Here is a 22290-nt window from a genome sequence, read left to right on the forward strand (position 1 = left end):
TGTTGGAAAGAGAAAAATGATATAAAAATAAAAGGTCAATTGTTTTCCCATATATCAACAATGAACAAGTAGCACTTGAAATACCATTTCATTATGGTATTCACAATACCATTAACATAAACACCTCCAAAAATGAAATGCTTAGATAGAAGTCTCACAAAAACATGTGTAAGATCTGTATAAGGAAAACTATACAACTGAAAAATCAGGAAGAACTAAATAAATGGAAAGCTATTCCATGCTCATGGATAGGAAGATTCAATAAGGTCAAGGTGTCAGTTCTTCCCAACTTTATCTATTAATTCAATGCAATCCAAATCAAAATCTCAACAAGCTATTATTCAATGGATATTGATAAACTGATTTCAATGTTGAAATGGAGAGGCAAATGATCCAGAATAGCCAACACAATATTGAAGAAGAAAAACAAAGTGGAGGGCTGATGTTACCTGACTCTAAGACTTACTCTAGAGATACAGTAATTAAGATGGTATAATACTGGTGAAAGAATAGACAAATAGATCAGGGGGATGGAATAAAAAGCCCCAAAATAGACTCCCATAAATAAGTCAACTGATCTTTGATAAAGGAACAAAGGCAATAGAATGGAACAAAGATGATCTCCAAGTGGTGCTGGAAAAATTGGACATCCACATGTAAAAAAAAAATAATCTAGACACAGACCTTACACACTTCATAAAATTTTAATTCAAAATGGACCATAGATCTATAAAATGCAAAACTATAAAACTCCTAGAAGATAACGTGATTTCTCATATATGACCTTGGGCATGCCTTCTTAGATATAACACCATAGAAGAAATAACTGATAAGCTGGACTTCATTAAAATTAAAAACTTCTGTCTGCAAGAAGGGAAGAAGACAAGCCACAAAATAGAAGAAAAAATTTGCAAAAGACACATCTGATAAAGGACTGTTATCCAAAATAGACAAAGAACTCTTAAAACTCAACAATAAGAAAACAACCCAATTTAAAAATGGGCCAAAGATCTTAACAGTCACTTCACCAAAGAAGATATACAGGTGGCAAATAAGCCCATGACAACATGCTTCAACATCATATATCATCATGGAAATGCAAATTAAAGTAACTCTGAGATACCACTACAGACTTTATTGGACTAGTTAAAATCTGGAACACACATACCAAATACTGGCAAGGATGTGGAGCAACAGAAACTCTCATACATTGCTGGTGAGAATGCAAAATGGTATGGACACTTTGGAAGAAAGTTTGGTGGCTTATTACGAAACTAAACATACTCTTAACACATTGTAGAACAAAATGGAGTCTCTCACGTCAAGCAGGAGCCTGTGTCAAACAGGGGCCTGTGTCAAGCAGTGACACAAGCAAGTAAGATACTGCAGCTAGGAGACAGCGCCAGGACCAATGTCAGCTGACACCCCAAAACTGATAATGAGCAGAACCAGAAGAGGTCTGCAGAGACCCAAAACTGATTACATCTCTTTATTTTTATTTATTTATTTATTTTTTTAGATTTTATTTATTTATTGGACAGAGAGAGACACAGAGAGAGAGAGGGAAGAGAAGCAGCGGGAGGAGAGGGAGAAGCAGGCTTCCCGCGGAGCAGGGAGCCCGATGTGGGGCTCAATGTGGGGCTCGATCCCAGGACCCTGAGATAATGACCTAAGCCGCAGGCAGACGCTTAACGACTGAGCCACCCAGGCGCCCCTGATTACATCTCTTTAAAAAGGGAAGAATTTTGGCAACAAGCTGTCAGACTCTTCAGACCTGGCCCCTTTATGTCTGACCCACTTAAAAAAGGCAACTGCCACTGAATGCTCTGCCCAATTGATCTCGGAACAGAACGGAGATCCTTCTCTGCTTGAACAATCAGAAGCAGTAAGTGCCGAGAGCCGACCTGGATGAGACCAAGGCCTTATCTCAACTGCAGGCCCACAGATGGACTTCATGCTTGGTTTATTAACTTCTTATGCCTTTCTGTTATCTTGTTCATTGTGTGGCTTGTCTTCTGTCCTGCTCTGCGTGCTGCGTAACAAGACAAGTTTAATCACCTGGTGAACTGTCATTGAGTTTGGATCCTGAACCTGTTTTAGAATTGTGATTTAACTTTGCTTTATGATTGAATAAAGCTGACACTGTGGAAAGACACAACTCATGTGTGCACCTTCATAGCATGCTCATGACACACATGATCCAGCAATCACACTCGTTGGTATTTACCCAAAGGAAATGAAAACTTTTATCTACACAAAAACCCACACATGGATATTTATAGCAACTTTATTCATAATTGCCCAAACTTGGAAGCAACCAAGATGTCTTTCAGTGGATGAATAAACTGTGGTACATCTAGACAATGGAATATTATTCAGCACTAAAAAGAAGTGAACTATCAAGCCATGAAAAGACACGGAGAATCCTTAAATGCATATTATTAAGTCAAAGAAGCCAATCTGAAAAGTGTGCTATTGTGACTTATAATAAGAAATATATATTTCGTCTTAGTCCCCATTTCTGGCCCAGAGCTCCTACGACTCAGAATTTCCTAAGTGACAGGAGCAATAAAGGCTACCTTTGTAATGTTAATGAGATGACCTTTGGATTGTACCTTAGGAGGAGGACCAGTTGCCAGGGGAATCAAGTGTGAACAGAAGGATGGAACTTTCAGTTCTATCCCCTGATTTCCAAAGAGGGAATAGGGGATGGAGGTTGGATCGATCACCAATGGATAATGATTTAATCCATTGTGCCTATGTAATAAAGCCTCCATAAAAACCCCAAGGCAGGAGCGTGGTTCAGAGAGCTTCCAGGTTGGTGAAACATGCTTCCAGGTGCCACCTTGCCAGGTCCAAACTCCATGGGGACAGAAGCTCCTTTGTTTGCTACCTCACCCTATGTATCTTTTCATCTGGTTATTGATACATAGCCTTTAATATCTCTTTTAATGAATTGGTAATCTAGTGAGTGAATTAAGTTTCCTCAGTTCTATGAGCCACTCTAGCAAATTAGTCAAACCCAAGGAAAGGGTAATTGGAATTTCCAGTTTGTATCTGGTCAGTCAGAAGCACAAATGACAACCTGGACTTTCGAATGACGTATGAAATGGAGGATAATCCTGTGGGACTTAGCCCTTAACCCGTGAAATCTGATACTATCTCTGGGTAGACAGTGTCATAAGTGAGTTGAATTGTAAGACACTTAGCTGGTGTCAGAGAGTTGCTTGGTGGTGTGGGGAAAAACTCCCCACACATTTGAATTTGGGTACAGAACCCTTAGAAGGCCACAGACTAGATGATTCCAATTATGTGACATTCTGGAAAGGGGAAAACTATGGAGACAATAAAAGTTTCAGTAGTTACCAGTGTTGAAGGGAGGAGAAGATGAATAGGCAGAGCACAAAGGATTTTGCGGGCAGTGAAAATATTCTAGAAGGTACCATAATGATGAATACATGCGATTATAAATTGGTCCAAACCCACAGTGAACTATAATATAATTGATGGGCTTTGGGTGATTCTCATGTGTCAATGTAGGTGCATTCTTGGTAAAAAATGAACCATTCTGGTAAGTGATGTTAACAATGGGGAAGGTTATGCCCGCTTGGGGGCAGGGAGTACATGGGACATCTCTATACTTTCTTCTCAAATTTTTATAAACCTAGAACAAAGTCTTTAAAAAATATGAAAAGTAGCTATCACCATGCATGAGAAATAAAAGAAAGCATACTCTGTATAATAAAGAAATAAATGAAATGTCATGTCTAAAAGGAGGAGATAAACACATTGAAAATGACTTTCTTTTTTGTGATCAAAGTACTAATTTGACAAAATTTTGACTCTCAAAAAGTTATCTGAGATTAGTGGAAAGAAATTCAGTTTTATAAACTTTTGATAAAGATTGATTTATCCTCATGCAGTCTGCAAATATTTAAAGAACATATGGACAATGATTGTATTATGATAACTATTCACAGCTGCTTGGGCCAAATTCTCTTAAGGCTGTGTTTAACATAAGGCTTGATAATTTATTAAAACAATTTGACAAGTAACAGAGGATTATTCTACTTGATCAATGCAGGTCTTACTCATAGATATCCTTATTTTTCCAGGTCAAAGCAGAACTTAACTGTCAGTATCTAAAAGCATCTTTTGACATTTATATTTAGGCCTTTCAAGGGACGTTCTTCAATTCTAACGTAAGAAGTAATTTATAGTTACTAAATTACACACTGACTACAAATTGTATATTATGAACTAAATTTATTTTCTAAATGTTTAGGTGTACTTAAATAGCATCAAATTAATTTAGAACTATTTTCTTATGGGCAGGTAAGTTTGCTCCCCAAATCTCTCCATGGAATCAATTATTAGAAACCTATTATATTCAAATTTCATTTAAAAATCAAATTTTTAACTAATCACCTCACCTATATTCCCCAAATTTCAAATAAAATGGCATTCTAAGTTGGTAAACTTATAAGTCAGTGTGGTTAAAAGATCATTTCTGCATATCCCTTCAGTTATAAAATTCTATGGCGGGCATATGCACCACAATTTAGTCTCAGCAGAAGTGTTAATACATCTATATATTTGCTGTAATGATTTCAACAATAGTTGTAATAAATATGTTCAATGTTACCTACATAATCTTTAACACTGATGTGATTTTATTGTGTTTTGCCGTTTGATAATAGTGATGTTATACAGCAATATTTATTTTCTTAAGGGATATACTTCCATCTATCAGCAGTTATCCTTTACTTATTTAGGTCATGGTGATGCTCTTTTAGTTCTGATAACAGATCCTGTCTTGGCTCCTACCACTCTCAGCCACAGCATGAGAACTGTTCTATCTGCCCACAGACCCCAGAAGACATGTCCATCTGGGTCCCCAGAGGTAAGCCCACCAGCCTCAGTCCCATTAAAGCTCCCCAAATCGTCCTAAACTTCTAAACTTTAGTTCCATCTCTTCCCAGCTAAGTCAAAGATCAGTCTTGCATGCCCAGCAATCTGGCAGGAGACACACCATCGGTGCCTTTAGAACCAGATGTGCAGGCCTACATCCTGGCTATGGACCCTGAAGCAGCCCTGGGACATGGTTCCAGCTCCTTCAAGCCATGGTCTGCCCCTCCCAGGGACATACCCAGTGAACTGTCTTTTCAAGGGACCTGACAGAAGCCCTACATATCTGTGCACCCACAACTGCAGACTCTAAACCAGAACTTCGTCTCAGAGCCATTGTACTGAATAAAGTCCTGGAGGCAGTCTCTTCCACCCAGGGACCAGACAGGATCCATACCCACATAAGTCCCTGATAACAAGCGTGCCATCCACAGACCCCACTGTGGATACAGCAACAGCCTCCAGGGTTAATGTGGCTCCACTCACCCAAGTCTTATGCAGTATAACTATGATTCTGGGAAGTAATCTCATTTGACAGGAGATGGTCTTTCTTTACTTGTTTAAACCAGTCTGTAAAGACCAGAAAAAGGATGTGCTCCTTCAAATACACAGATGCATGGATCAGGAAGAATCAGGCAAATAAGACACCATCAGGTGAAACTAATAAAGCCCCAATAACCAAAGAAATGGAGATCTATGAATTGCTTGACAAAGATTTCAAAATAGTCATCTTAAAGAAACTCAAAGAAGTGCAAGAGAACATATATAACTAACAAAATCAAGAAAAAAATACATGAACAAAATGAAAAGTGTAATACAGAAATAGAAATCATAAAAAAGAACCAAACAGAAATCCAGAAGCTGAAGAATACAATGACAGAACTGACAAATTCAATAGAGATCTTGAGCAGCAGACACAATCATGCAGAATAAAGAATCAGCAAACTTGGAGACAAGTCACTTGAAATTAGCCAGTTAGAGGACCAAAAAGAAGAAGAAAAAAGAGTAAGCTGGGATGGTTGTGATAGTCACTATATTGGTGTACAATGAGGCAATTTTGGTTTACTGGTTATTTCTTATTTCTTAACCAGGGTGGTTATTATACAGATATCCTGATTTTTAGTCATCCCTTCACCCATAAATTTAGAATTTATCTTTCTGTCTCAGTTTTATTGCCTCTTTGGACAGCATTTTCTCCTTTGGAGGCATCTCTGCAGGTGTGCTCTACAATGTTGCTGGATAGATTTCCCCATACATCTGCTGCACAACTGTTCTGGGAATTTTCTTCACTGTTATGCTGAGTTTCTAACTTGTCTTTTTCCTGTATATTGAATTTTTCCTGGATTCTATATCTTCCTCTATATTTGTACTTTCCCTTCTTTAAGAATGTCACATTCTTCAGTTGCATCCTATAACTTAGTGTGTAGACTATAAATATGTTTGAGACTTTAGATGCTTAAAATATCTTTAATCAATTGCAATGTAATGATATTTACCTTTATTTAAAATTCCAAGTTGCGAATCTAAAGATATTTTACTCTATCTGCTTTCAAGTGTCACTCTTACTCTTGAAAAATCTGATATCTTTCTTACTCCAAATTTTTAAAATGTCATCTTTAACATATTTTTCCCATTTCCATCTTTGAATGCCAACAAACAAGCAAACAATCTTTATCCTTAGTGTTCTTTAACTACTCAATCACATAACTTTCCTTAGTTTTTTCTTTAGTCATTGTGTTTATCATTTAAAGAGCCTTTTACTGAGGAAACATCTTTCATTCACATGAGAGAAATTTACACTATTTGTTAGTTCCTTCATCTCAATTTCTTCTCTTTATCATTCTGGATGTACTATATTCTTATGATATTGATATTCTAGATGGACTGATCCTGTAAGAGGAGTTTCTTTTCTCAGATTATATGACGATGTGTTTTTTTTTCCTTTGAGATTTGTATTTTAACCTTAAGCCTTCCATTGACCTCTCCACCAAGCACCACTCCACCATGTGTTTACACAGAAACTCAGGTAATCTGAAAAATCTTGATATCCTTATTGCATGAATATAATATCTTACATCTAAAATAGTCTATCATTTAAAATATTGTCCTTAATGTATTATAAAACTTACAAAAAAGACCTTTTTATCCATTTATTAATTTTGGTCTCTGATAGCTTACAGGCTTTACCAAAAATACTTGGTGTGTTTTGACTATCTATTTGTATTTAACAAGGCAAACAATTAAAAAGTCAGTACTTGCAGGAATTTGATCTTGGAACAGAGGGTTCCCTCAGAGATAAATTCCTCAGATAACCTGCCTTGGGCAGTGTTCTCCTCAGTATTTATTAGACATTATCCAAAATCCTGCTGCAACTTCTGCCCCATTTCTCAGATAGCTTTTACAGAGATGTATCTAAAATGCATTGTCTAAGACTGTTGTTGTTTTTTAATTATTTTCATCCTGTTCTCTGTTGACACTACTAACAAAGTTTCACAAACATTCTGCTGTGGAAGAGCTTTCTCTAAAATCTCATATGATTTAAACAGTTTTTAATTTTAGGAAAGCTGCAAAGATTATTTCCATTTTATATATGAGACCTACCTGAGACCATATGAAAAAGATTTGAATGACTTACCTTTAAGTCATATGCCAAATAGTAAACTATTCTAATCATTACCATTAAAGCCTAGAATCGAAGATTAAAGTTACTGTTTAACATTTTACTGGCAGCAGCAGTCAGTTCATTAAGATAAGGAAAAATTATAAATGTAAAAAGATCACAAGGAAGGGATAAAACATTTATTATTTACATAGTTGTTGCCTACCTGGTAATTTCAAAAAAAATTGACAAGCTATTTGAATTAATTAGAATTTTGTGAAAGGTGGTTAGATGCAAGATCAATGAAAAAAATTAATACTTTTTAAAATAGCGATTGTGCAAAAACTTCTAATTTCCTCTAATTGTTTTAAGTAATTTAATTTAATTTAATTTAATTTAATTTAATTTAATTTAATTTAATTCAATTCTAATAATCCTCCTCTTCTTAAAGCATAAAAGCCCTAATTTTATTGTAGCAACTTGCCACTGTGGTTTAAAGACATATTTTAAATGCTATTTGTAGCTAGTTCTGGCCATGTGGCAAATTTCTAACTAATGAGCTATGAACAGAAGATTAGTGGGTGATTTCAGGAAGATTCTTTTAATTGAGGGCACATGCTCTTTCTGCCTTCTTTCATGCTTCCTGACTGGAATGCAAATGCAATGGCTGGAACTGCAAAAACCATAATTTTCTTTGAAATAACCTTGAAAATGAAAGCCACAGATAATAGCATAACAATCCAGAACAATCCAGACAAGGTTTCCATTCTCAAAAACATTAGCCATGGGCTGACAACTTGTACAATTCTTTTACATGTTTAAAGCAGGATCATTTTTTAAAATCACTATTTTCTCAATCTTGCTTTTGCATGTATGAACTTAGCCAGAATAGCTTTTAAAACAGCATAATTAGAAAACAGAAAGTAGATTTAATTCACAACAGAAATTTATATTATAGTAAGATAATGGCTGAAAATGGAATACAGATAATTTTGCTTATTTTCTTATACAATCTAACACAAATTTTACAGTTGCTTTTACATTTTTAGTGGTCATTTTGTCTCACTGATCCATTCTGTGCATTTGTTGACCATATTATTGAGGCACTGATATTTTTTGAATTTATTGGGGAATGTCATAAAAAGTCTAGCATGGAAATAACGAGTAATTCTGTATATACTATTTTTGGAGAAAACCTAGAATTTATGTGCTTTTTTATTGTAGGTTTAATAAAGCTGAAAAGGCTTAATGGGTTACATAACCTCTTAATATTTTTTATTACTGATCTGTTCAATGAGAGAAGACTTAGCTTACACTAAATAAATAATGTGACATAAAATTCAGAATAAGCTTGAAAATATAAAGTTTTCCATACCTCCCTTTACAGAAGAGTGCTTAAGTTATTGATTGGTGACTCCAGAATTTGAATTATTTCATATTCTTCTAGGTAATTTACATGGGAAGAGTATGTGGTAGCAGGAAAGGGGCAGGATAGACCATGGGAAAAATTGAAGAGGGTCCTTAGAAATATCCCACCAACTCACACATTCTGTTGACCCAGTCTTGCCTTATAACACTTGAGAAGTGAATTTTTCTTTTATAATTCCCCATCATCCAAATAAATACAGATACCTAGAAAAGAACCTTATATCCCTGTCACAGAATATTATTTCTTTGAAAAGATTTTGCTAGGCTTGCAATTTGGTAACAAATCTAATTACTTATGGAATTTTTCAAATGGTGAGTAAAAGCTGAATTACTTACATTATAATATTTGTTAAATAGTATATAAAAGTTTACTGGTTAACTTCCAATGTGAGTTAATGTTACAAATTTCAACAAATATAGCTAAATTTTTAAGCAATAAAAACTAGAAACAAGTTTTCTTTACTGTAATTACTATTAAAATGCCATTTTAAATCTCTTTTTGGTACCTCTGAAATATGTGTAGATACATTCTTAGCTACATACAAAATATTTAATCTCTGTATGTATCCCTTTATCCAAAAGAAATTATTTGGAAATTGCTTATTAAAATAACTTTTTCAAATAATAAGTCAACATTAAGCTAAAAAGAAAAAAGAATAGTACCTTTGGACTTATCATTAAAATGACATCTTGTTGTTAAAGAAATATTTTGACTCAACTAGATCCTTGCCACATTGCAAGGGCCTCCCGTTGCTTTAGAAATGAAAAGTAAAGATGAATTCATGAGAAAATAAACTCTCAGGAAAAGCTGAAGTTTACATTTTTCAAGTAGAAGAATCTTTTTAGTGACAACCTTCTATTAAGCCTTTACTTGCCTCATTTAATGCTAAATACAATTTTAATTTTTAATGTCTTCCTAGACACTAAATTGAAGTGGCATTTGCTTATTGCACTATTAAACTATATTTTGAATAGACTGTGATCTTAAAGATAGGAATGTCTTAATCACATTCGTTTACCTAGAACCTCTCACTGTGCCTGGAGTTTAGGAGTCAACCAATAAAATTTACTATTAATATTCATACACAAATAAAGTGAAATTTTATTGGTGGAAAAACCTCATGAAATATGAATAAAGTTGACAGTTAATAGTATTTAACCAATGTTACTTAAAAAGTATTTTAATGTCTGGTATTATTTAAGGTGTTAGCAGTAGGAGAATCTTTATGAGACTGTATGAGGACAGTAATCTTTTTTCCACATTTGTCAGTCTGAAGTTCTTTTTTCAAAATATGAATTATAAAAATAAACGATGGTGAGATTAGACAATGTTCTCCTTTTTTTATTTCTTAAGGAAATACAACATAAGTAGAATAGCAAAACAACTTTACATAAATGAAATCATGTTCAAGGACTCATTCTAATTGATTTGAAGACTTACTGTAAAGATACATTTATCAAGATAATGTGGTATACATATAAAGAGAAAAATACATTTATTGAATGCAATAAAAAGTATAGAAAAAGACTCACTAATTTTAAAGTTCAAAGCAATTCAGGGGAGAAATGACAGCCTTTTTAACCAATGATGCTGGACATTTGGAGACTTGGATGCAAAGAAAAATTGAACTTTTATCCTTACCTTGTATCATATATAAAAATTATTTCAAAATGCCTAACAGACCTATTTGTAAAACCTAAACCTTAAGGTATATTAAGAGGTGTAATTCTGAATTTAAGGTTTATAATTGTGGATTCATATACTAGAATAAAGATAAACCAAAAAGCTTTAACAAGGTAGCCAAATTAAGGGGGCCATAAAGAAGTAATTCAGAGTTTTTTAAATATATAAATTAAGGTAAAAATTCAATCATTTAGCCTATGTTTCCAGTAAAACTGTTCTGAGATATAAAATATTAGATAAGAAAATATTTTTATTCATATAAATTTTCCAGCCAATAAATGAAGAGGGCATATAATTAAAAATTAATTATATATCTAGGATATAAGCATAATTGACTGATAACAGAGCCAGAAAAAAAAAGAAAAAGACAGACATGCTGTTTTTCTTGCTGGAAGATCGCAATGCCAAGTACAAAGCAGTCTTACCAAAAGGAAATTAAAAATACACACACACACACACACACACACACACACACACATCCACCTATGCGTATTTGGATATATATGTGCAAATTTAGATACATCTTTTACATGTATATATCTTCCTATCCCTATATAAATATATTTTTATATAATAATCTAAAGAAATATTTACAAATATCATCTATATATATGTCTATTGAAACTAATAAAATCCCTAGATTAAGTAATCAATTCACAGGAAGCTAGAAGGACAGAGGAAGGTGTTCTCTCTATACCCAGTATGTTGAGAGTTTTTATTACAAATGGATGTCAAATTTGTTCAAATGCTTTATCTCCATCCATTAGTTAATAAGATTTTTATCTTTGTTTTTGTTAATGTGGTATATCACATTTACCGATTTACAGACATTGAAATATCCTTGTATTTTTTAAATAAAACCCAGTTGATCATGGTGTATGATCCTTTTAATATACTGTTGCATTTGGTTTGTTAATATTTTGCTGAGGATTTTGGCATCTATGTTCATCAGAGATATTGGCCTGTAATTTTCTTTTCTTGTAGTGCTTTTGTCTGTCTTTTGTTTTGTTTGTTTTGTTTTGGTTTTTATTGGGGAAATGCTGGTCTCCTGAAATTAATTTGGAAGTCTTCCACCCTTGTAGGTGTTTATTGTTTATAAACTTTCCTCCTAGGATTGCTATTGCTGCATCTCATAACTTTTGGTATGCTGTAGTTCCATTTTCAATTGTCAAGTGAAAAAAAGAAAAATGACCTAGTTATTTTCTTACAAAATAAAATTGTAGGAAAAATAATTCATGGGGGAACTTTTAATAAGAAGATCTATAAGCACTGTCCAAAAAAGATAAAAGCAAATTACAGTATTTTAAAATGCCCATTGAATTTATAAAACTATAAAGTGAAGCAAGGACATAATTACTGTTACATGTAGATAGTGGTCATATCAGGGTTTGGAAGCTTTGGGATTCCCTATCTGGAGGACTCTCTAATGACTGGAAAGTCTATTTACTGATGCAAGTGGTGGTTACTTATTCAACTTGTACATACTCATGAAGGTCACCATATTTGAAACTTTGTCTGTTATATTTTACATTAAAAGGGGGCTTTTGACCAACAGCATTCAAGAAAGTAAAGCATATAGCTCACATAAGCTAGAGTAAAGCCAATGACCCCCCAGGATGAAACCTTGAAATCTGGGTAGCTAAAACCTCAGCCAATATTTTGTCACAGAAAGCCAGTTGACAATGCAGCCACTTGCAACTGCCATTGACATTGTCATGGTCACAACCATGACTGCTAGAAAAAGGAGTCCGTAGTTTGCCTTGCTGCCCCTATCCATGCTTTGTCACTCTCTCCAGATTCAGAATCGTGGGGGGAATGCCTAAATGCTCATGCCTACATCACATGCCTATCTATATTATAGTTCGTATAGTTCATATTATGGATCCAAATCTATTCATATGTTCTGAGGTGGAAGGCAGGCCCTATCTCCCTCAAATAATTATACTTTGGAGAATTCCTAATTAATATGTATACATATTAGGCTCTAAAACCTACATCATGCAATAGACCTGACCACTTCTATCTCCCTATAGATATATTAGTTAAAAAGGAAGTAGAGAATTTATGAGTAGAAGTGTAATAGTGTTAGAAGGAGATGGGTTTGTGACATACAAATAATTAGAGGATCTTACTAATGTATGTGGCCACAGCCAATTTCTCTGGGAACTGAAGGTGTTAGATTTTATTAACAGGAAAGCGCAGCATTATAGGGAGAGAGATCAAAACACAAGTGGTGCCCTGGGGCAGACTAAAGAATGCAATGGAAAGGGTGTCTGGGGTGACACTGAGGATATCTGTAAAACCCAATCAAAGGCCCTAAAGGCTGCAATATGGATTTTATCATTTATACAATGGTATAATGGAAAGCAACTGAAATGTTTAAAGAGAAAGGTTACATGAAAACATAATACTTTATGCTGACTCATTTTATAAGTAATATGATTTATCATTTTGAGAAACTATTCTTTTATCTCTAGTTGACTCAGAGTTTATGATTAATGTACACAATATAATCAAAGACCATTTTCATATCTACTGGGACTATCAGGATGTTCCTTTTACTTAAGTGCTAATACAGTATACTATATAAATAAATTTCCTAATGTTTATCAATCTTCAGAGTCCTGGGAAATATCTGCTTCATAATAACAACTTACACATTCAAAATGTTGTTAAATTCTATTTGTTAGTGTTCTATTTTGAATTTGGGCTTCTAATGTACTTATGGCTGAAATTGTTCTACAGTTTTCAATATATTTGTCAGTTTCTGTGAACAAGTTTAGTGAAGCTTTATAAGATAAATTATCTCAATTTTTATCTTTTTCCTCCATTCTCTGAGCAATAAGAATTATGTCTCTTCAAATAGTATAAAAACTCTACCAATAGAAAATAAAATGTCTGGGTCAGTTTCTTGTCTGTTAGCACATTTGCCCCGCCTCCTTCAACTGTCTTTAAAATCTAAGTATGTCTTCTTTTATGTTCAAGATTTTCTTTACAGTCAATAAAGTACAAACCACTTGGAAGATCTCTCCGCCTCCCAGAGTTCTGCTTTCTATCCCCTGATCCAAATTATCACCACTCTGTCAGAAACTTTTCCACTAACGTCTGAGACTTGACCAACATTCTTTTTAAAAATAGTCCCTCTCCCCACGTCCACCAGCCCAGAATGCTTCTTTGAATATATCTTATACCTTATATTATTCCTGTCCTTAACTAAAATTTGTGTATCAACTAAGACTATCGCTTTCACTGCAGCCACATGGCATCTACCTCAGTGTCATGAAATGGGGTTATGTATTTTACTTCCTTTCCAATGCTAGTTCTTTATTATTCTTCTACATTCTTGTTTTCTGCTTCTTTAAACCTCATTCCACCCAGCTTCCCATTCACTTCTTAGGATTAGTATATAAACCCACTGCCCTCTAAGAATCTCTTATCCACTGAATATTTTCTCTCTCGCATAGGATTTTCCTACCCAAATTAAATGCTGCCAAGATTCTGAGTGACTTTATTATTCTATGGACAGTATATCCAATCCTCGTTTCACCCTGTTTCTTGACTTCTTCATACATTTCATTCTTTATTTGATCTCACCAACATCTACAGAAACACATTTTAACTTGCTATCACAAGAAAAGGTTTCCCCTTCTAAATTACTTTTTAAGCATTTTCTAAAGAACTTTAAAGTTTATTTACCTTCGCGTGAGAGAGAGCAAGCACACGAGCATGAGTCGGGGGAAGGACAGAGGGACAAGCAGGCTCCCCACTGAGCAGGGAGCCCGATGTAGGACTTGATCCCAGGACCCTGGGATCATGACCTGAGCTCAAGGCAGATGCCTAACCAACTGAGCCACCCAGGTGCCCTACGCATTTATTTCAACATGTGTGTTCAAATACTCCAATTATACATTTTTCTTCACTTTTCTCCCTATTCATCTATCCTCTTTTTCTTTCCCTTCACTTTATGAATTCTTTAGATCCATGACACATTATGTCATTACCCTTAGTTAAGCTATACCAAGAATCCTCAACACTGGTCCCTTAAGTTTCACCTAATTGGCAAAAGCCTAGCACTGATGGATGCATATATTGTCATCCATATATGAACACACAAGTAAGCCATTATATTAGTGAAAATAATACAAGCTGTGAGTGTTATAGCCATTATAAATTTATTGTCTGCAAGTGAGTTCTCAAAACTCCCAGGAAGCATCCCTTATTTACTGAATGAGATCAGCCTCTCATTGTTACCAAAGAGTATTTAAAGCTTTCCTCTTCCTTCATTTCTGACCAATGCCAGGCCCTTCAGAAAAAAAAAAAAAATGTAGTCATATGATACAAACTCTCAAATTTCCATCAACCAAAATATACCTGCTTTGGACCCACCATCTCCAACTTAAATCATATTACAATAGCTAAATACTCCACCTGTTTTCTGAATCTAATTCCCACCAGGTTTCTCAGAGACAGTATAATTTGAATCATCTTATCATCTTACCTCCTTTGTTTCCCTTTTCTTTCCCTTCTTAATTGAGTTTTTGGCCTTCAATATTCATCAGTGCAGCTTTCCATTCAAATTGAACCAACCAACCAATGAAAACTCTACAAAAGATTCTTGTCCTCCACATATCCAGAAATAGTTGTTCAGTCTTTCTTTTCTTCATCTCCTGTTAATCATATGACTATACTGTTGCCTTACAACTCTGATTTATATGCAATTATAAAAGTCTTTTATATGTTACTAAGTCCAATGAATAAAATTTGGCCTTCCATTACTTCATTTTTTTTTTTTAAGATTTTATTTACTTATTTGACAGAGAGAGACACAGTGAGAGAGGGAACACAAGCAGGGGGGAGTGGGAGAGGGAGAAGCAGGTTCCCGCCAAGCAGGGAGCCCAATGCGGGGCTCGATCATGACCTGAGCCGAAGGCAGACACTTAACGACTGAGCCACCCAGGCGCCCCTCCATTACTTCATTTGTAGGAGACTTTACTGCAGTTGGCCCACCACTCCTCTCTGAAACACTGTCCTCTCTTTGTTTCTGTGACGCCACATTAATATAGATAGCATTTAATTAGACTTAAAATGTGAAAATAAAGGATATGAAAGCAAATGTAATCAATGTACTACCCTTTCCACTATGGATTGGAACAATATGGTTTACACTCTTGAATAAAACTAGCATTTGAAAATATGAAAAAAATGCAACAGCAAAAAAAAAGACTGTATTTAAAGTATATGTAACATACATTAATAATTGAATGTTAATACTAAATGAGAATAAAAAGGAACATACATACGTACACACACACACATAACTCAAAAGAAGGGGCTAAAAAGGGCTAATGATACTCATGTACTGAGAACTGAGAAGTATGACTACCTCAGTCCTCTGCACATAAAATACTAAAATCATTTCACATTGTCATATTAAATAAAATAGCTGTAAGTACAATGATGATAGCAATTCCTAAAAATAAGTTCACATATCTTTCTGAAATGACATTTTTTAGAAGATCTGAAATGAAACAAACCAATTGCCTTAGTAGGTATGAAGAAACTTAGTTACTTTAATTCCCAGAACAAGTTTATTCATGTAATTTTCAAATGTTAATGTCTTTATATCTTAATTTTCATATATGGCAGAGTTAGTTATATTATAGCTTTTTGAAATATCAGTTAAGGAATATTTAAGATACTCAAAAACTAAAAATCACTGATGCCATTATATGGAAATGACATATTTTAAACTGATAAAGTATAGTAATTAAGGAGCAAAAATTGCTTAATCATTAATTATGAATTTTCCTTAATGAAGAAATATGAAATTGAGTTTAGTTGAGAAAAAGTTTTCCCAAATGAGTTGCAAAGTAAAATGTAGATACTTTAAAAGAATACAAATTATTTAATATCTTCTCTATAGATTTTTTTTCTAGTTATAAAATGGGATGTTTACAGAACCTATCTGATACATTTTATTTTGTGATGGCAACCCTTTGATAAAACTCATAATCTTAACTTCCATATCAAAAACATAAAATCAGAGTCTTGGATGGATTGTTAAAACAAACACCAAAAATTAGTCTAGTGTGACAATGGTAATCTGGGAGTAGAGATATTTTTGCTGTTGCTGAATCTTGACCATAACTTTAATTTCCACAAACGAAAAATGATAATAACTCACATTGAGTTATTTCCCCATATCAGTATTATTCTAAGAATTTTACATGTTTTAATTATTTCTTAAAACAACCCAATGATATATTTCCTCTTCCTCCCCTTCTTGTTGTTCTTTTTCTACTATTGTTTCCAGTTTATGTGGAAAATTTAAGTTACCTAATAAGTTATAAATGAAAAATGAATTATAGAAAAGATTGTTACCCAGGTTTGGACAATCAGTATGGAATGTGGTTAATGTAGGGCTCTGCCTCCATAGCACCCATGTTTAGTCACCACACTGCCCATTTCACTACAGTATACAGAGATCAGAAAAATTTTCCACTACGTATATAAATTTAACATAGAAAAACAACAGTTTAACAGCATGTTAGAGAGATTTTACTTTCAAAAATGTGCCCAACAAAATTCTTTATTCTTTTAGGAGGAAATAATTGATGTAAAATATAAATTCACACCTATATCTATAAAGATACTGGAGAAAATGTCAGGGGATATGATGAAATGGGGATAAGTACTCAAAGTATTAAAATAGAATTTGCAGGTTTGTTTTCTCAGTTATCCTTATCCATTATACAGCTGAGATGTATTATTTTTTAGTTAACCGTGAAAAAGCAGTCATACGTAAATCCCCTATTTCATTTAAGAGGTGTGTTCAAACTGTAAGAAGAATTAATGCAAAATCAAATATCCATCTCAGGATTTTTAAGATTTGTAGTTCATTTTACACAAAACTTATACTATAAATATTTATGCATTTGGGGGATTGAGCACTTTCTCAGTTTTCATCCTATTTTTTTCAGTGAGGTCCCTGGCCAGTAAAAGATGAGAACTGTGTTCACTAATGTGAGGAACAAAGCTTATTAGGTGAATGATTTCCAAATAGCTGTTTTAGTGATGTTCATTTAATGTGCTACTACACAGATAATGACACTCTTGACTGCACTGCTAAGCCAAATTGTTAGATCTTATTGAGTCTAAAAAAAAAAAAAAAGGGCAGGTGAATAAAGACACTTTTTGATTATGTAATATAGAACAATCAAGTCACTTGAGCTGTGTCTTAGCTCAAATGTAAAATGACTAGATATGATAAGGTCAGTTCCTATATAGATTGATGTGGGTTACTAAGAAATCAATGGCACAAGAATTATTGAACAAGTTAATGAGTAATCAATGATGTTAGTCATGATATAGGAACTAAGCCAGCTCTGAAAGAGATGGGAAATATTCCAGACTTGACAAAATTAACATTCTACAGTTGTAGTTTAATTTGACAAAAATTATAAATAACTCCCTGGTCTATCTGCTACCGTTTACTTAATTTCCAAAGCATTTAACATAAAAATATATTAAATAATTACAAAATATTAATATAAAGCAGACATAATTCTAGGTAGTTTACATGTCAACAAATTTATGATGTAGGCACATTCAGAATTCCCATTTTCAAAATATTCATGTTTGGAATTTCTCATTTTTTCTACTTTAAAGGAATTGTCATTTTGTGAAGAAAGTCCTAACAGACTGATTTCATTTAGGGACCTAATTTTTATCAGTTTAACCTATTACCAATTCTTATGGGTATTTAAGATGAATTCTAGAAAAAAAAATTCTCTGATCTCGAGATATCTATTTGTGGAGTATGTAGCTCCTGGTTTTGAGGGTCATTTACATATATGTACCAAAATGATCATAGTTTGAGAATATAGCAAAAACAATAGTTTATGTGAATATAAAATAACAATTATATTTCACATTTAAAAGACTACATTATCTTTTATCTCAATCTTACATATTGTAGAGCATAGTTAGGTTTTAAAAACTGGAATTTTGTAGTAGCTTGGCCAAATCTTCCCTAAGCCACCTGTATATTTAACCAAAAATAGGAATGTAAAAAAAAAAAAATTCTTTTTGCTGTCAAGTGGACACCACAGTATAAATCAGGGAGTTAGGCAATTCAATGAAGAAGGACAGGGAAGTGTCATTGTGTGCTCAAATGACCCAAGAAAAATGGAAAGAATCCTTATCCAGAATACAACTACTGCTCTTGTATTTCCAAATCAAACACTCTATCTTTAATTACTATGACAGCCTATCTAAATGCAAGTTATTTAAATGTGAATGTAAATTATTTTTATAATTTTATTTTTTCTTTCTTTTTTAAATTGAGGGATAAATTTGCAAGAGTTGCCAAATTCTGTGCCACATTGCAAGAATCAAGAAATTTTGCTTTCTTGCTTTCACTTTATACAAACCATGACTTTTAGAGGTTCTGGGAGCAAGATGGCAGAGGAGTAGGAGACCTAAATTTCATCTGGTTCCTGGAATTCAGCTAGATAGGGATGAAATTATTCTGAACACCTACAAACTCAACACAAGATCGAAGAAAAGAATAGCAGCAACTCTCTGAACAGAAAAGCGACCACTTTCTGAAAGGTAGGCCATGAAGAGAAGTGAATCTGAGGTGATATTCAGGAGGATAGACGGCGGGGAAGGGGGCCTCCGTCAGCCAGCTACGGGCAAGTGATAGAGCAGCAGAGCACAAAATTGGAACTTTTAGAAGTCTGCTCCCTGAGGGACGTCGCTCCAGTGGCTAAGCAGGGGCTGCGACCTTTGCTGGGATAGTGTGGTCTCAGGACCCTCAGGGTCACAGAAAGACCAGGGGTGCCTGAGTGTGGCAGAGCTCCCAGGTAGCGGAGCAGGGAAGCCAGATGCAGAGATGGAGCCGAGGCACAGGCTCATAGCTCGGGGATCCCATATACTGTGATCCGCGGCACAGTCGGGCCACTGCTCCTCCAGCAGGGATCCAACAAGCAGCAGATCCAGGGAGACTCCCCTTCCTCCCCTGGGAGGAGCGGTGTGGAAGTGCACCACAGGGATCTGCTGGGTTTGGAGACTCCACACCGGGTCATGAGCCAGAGACAGAAATGTTTGGTCACAGGCCAGGTGAGCATGGAGTGTGGCCAGAGACTGGGGAGATGGGAGTGATAGACTGCTTTTGTCTGGGGGCGCACTGAGGAGTGGGGCCCAGAGCTCTTGGCTCCTCCAGGCGGAGTTTGGGAGGCTGCCATTTTCACTCTTGTCCTCCAAAGCTGTAGGGAAAGCTTGCAGGGAACAAAAGCTCCCGAGAGCAAACCGGAAATTACTTAGCCTGGACCTGGCAAGGTTGGAGCAATTCTGCCTCCAGCAAAGATATTTCAGATTCTCTGCAACAGGCCCCTCCCACAGAAGATCAGCAAGAACAGCCAGCCAAGACCAAGTTTACAGATCAATGAGAATGGCAGAACTCCAGCACTAGGGTAATACAGTACATAGAATTCATGGCTTCTTTCCCCTGATTCTTTAGTCTTTTAAAGTTAATTTTTTCTTTTCTTTTTTTTCTTTTTCTATTTTTTTTCTGAATTTTTCTTTTTCCCTTTTTCAACCAACATCTTATCAATCCCTTCTTTAAAATCTTTTTTATTTTCCATTTTTAGAGTCATATTCTATCCCTTCATTGTAGTTAAGCTTATTTTTGGTGTGTATATATATATATATATATATATATATATATATATATATATATATAAGGTGTTCTATCTTTAAAATTTTGGGATACAGTTTCTTCTAACAGACCAAAATATACCCTAAATCTCTAGTGTATGGATTTGTTCTAGTCTCCTGTCCCATCACATTCTCTATTTTTGTTTTTAATTTCTCTTCTTTCATTTTCAACCAATGTCTTATTAATTCCTTTTATACAATCTTTTATAATTTTCATCTTTACAGTCATATTCCATCTCTTCATCGTATTTACCCTTATTTTTGAACATATATAAGTTTTACTTTCTTTAAAATTTTGGGAGGCACTTTCTTCTAATAGAGCAAAATATGCCCCAAATCTATTGTGTGGCACTGATCTATGCACCAGCCTGATCATATGTGATCATATTCTTTTTTTTTTTCTTTTTCCTTTCTTTCACTTTCTTTTCCTCTGGTTTCATGTCTCTTCTGATTTGTTTAGTGCATATTTGTCAGGGGTCATTGTTACCCTGTTACCATCTTGTTCTCTCGTTCATCTAGTGTCATCTGGACAAAATGACAAGACAGAAAAACTCACCTCAAAAAAAAAGAACAATACACAGTACTGACTGCCAGGGACCTAATCAATACGGATATTAGTAAGATGTCAGAACTAGAGATCAGAATGATGATTATAAAGATACTATATGGGCTTGAAAAAAGCAATACTAGAGAAACCCTTTCCGGAGAAATAAAAGAACTAAAACCTAACCAAGTCGAAATTAAAAAGGCTATTAATGAGGTACAATAAAAAATGGAAGCTCTAAATGCTAGGATAAATGAGGCAGAAGAGACAATTATCAATATAGAAGACCAAATGATGGAAAATAAAGAAGCTGAGAAAAAGAGAGATAAACAACTACTGGATCACGAGGGCAGAATTCGAGAGATAAGTGATACCAGAAGATGAAACAATTTTAGAATAACTGGGATCCCAGAAGAAGAAGAAGAAGAAGAGAGAGAGAGGGGCAGAAGGTATACTGGAGCAAATTAGAGTAAAGAATTGCCCTAATTTGGGGAAGGACACAGTCATCAAAATCCAGGAGGCACAGAGAACCCCCCTCAAAATCAATAAAAATAGTTCAACACCCCGACATCTAATAGTAAAACTTACGAGTCTCAGAGACAAAGAGAAAATCCTGAAAGCAGCTCAGGAGAAGAGGTCTGTAACCTACAATGGTAGAAACATTAGACTGGCAACAAACCTGTCCACAGAGGCCTGGCAGGTCAGAAAGGACTGGCATGATATACTCAGAGCACTAAGCAAGAAAAATATACAGCCAAGAATACTATATCCAGCTAGACTGTCACTGAAAATAGGAGAGATAAAAAGTTTCCGGGACAAACAAAAACTAAAAGAATTTGCAAACACCAAACCAACCCTACAAGAAATATAGAGAGGGGTCCTCTAAGCAAAAAGAGTGCCTAAAGTAACATAGACCAGAAAGGAACAGAGACAATATACAGTAACAGTCACCTTACAGGCAATACAATGGCACTAAATTCATATCTCTCAATAGTTACCCTGAATGTAAATGGGCTAAATGCGCTAATCAAAAGATGCAGGATATCAGATTGGATAACAAAACAAGACCCATCGATATGCTATCTGAAAGAGACTCATTTTAGATGCAAAGACACCTCCAGATTGAAAGTGAGGGGGTGGAAAACTACTTACTATGCTAATGGACATCAAAAGAAAGCTGGGGTGGCAATCCTTATATCAGGCAAATTAGATTTTAAAACAAAGACTGTAATAAGAGATGAGGAAGGACACTAGACCCTACTTAAAGGGTCTATCCAACAAGAAGATCCAACAATTGTAAATAACTCTGCCCCTAACATGGGAGCAGCCAGTTATATAAGGCAATTAATAACAAAAGCAAAGAAACACATTGACAACAATACAATAATAGTGGGGGACTTTAACACC

This window comes from Zalophus californianus, chromosome 3 (genome assembly GCF_009762305.2).
Source record: "Zalophus californianus isolate mZalCal1 chromosome 3, mZalCal1.pri.v2, whole genome shotgun sequence".
Lineage (NCBI taxonomy): Eukaryota > Metazoa > Chordata > Mammalia > Carnivora > Otariidae > Zalophus > Zalophus californianus.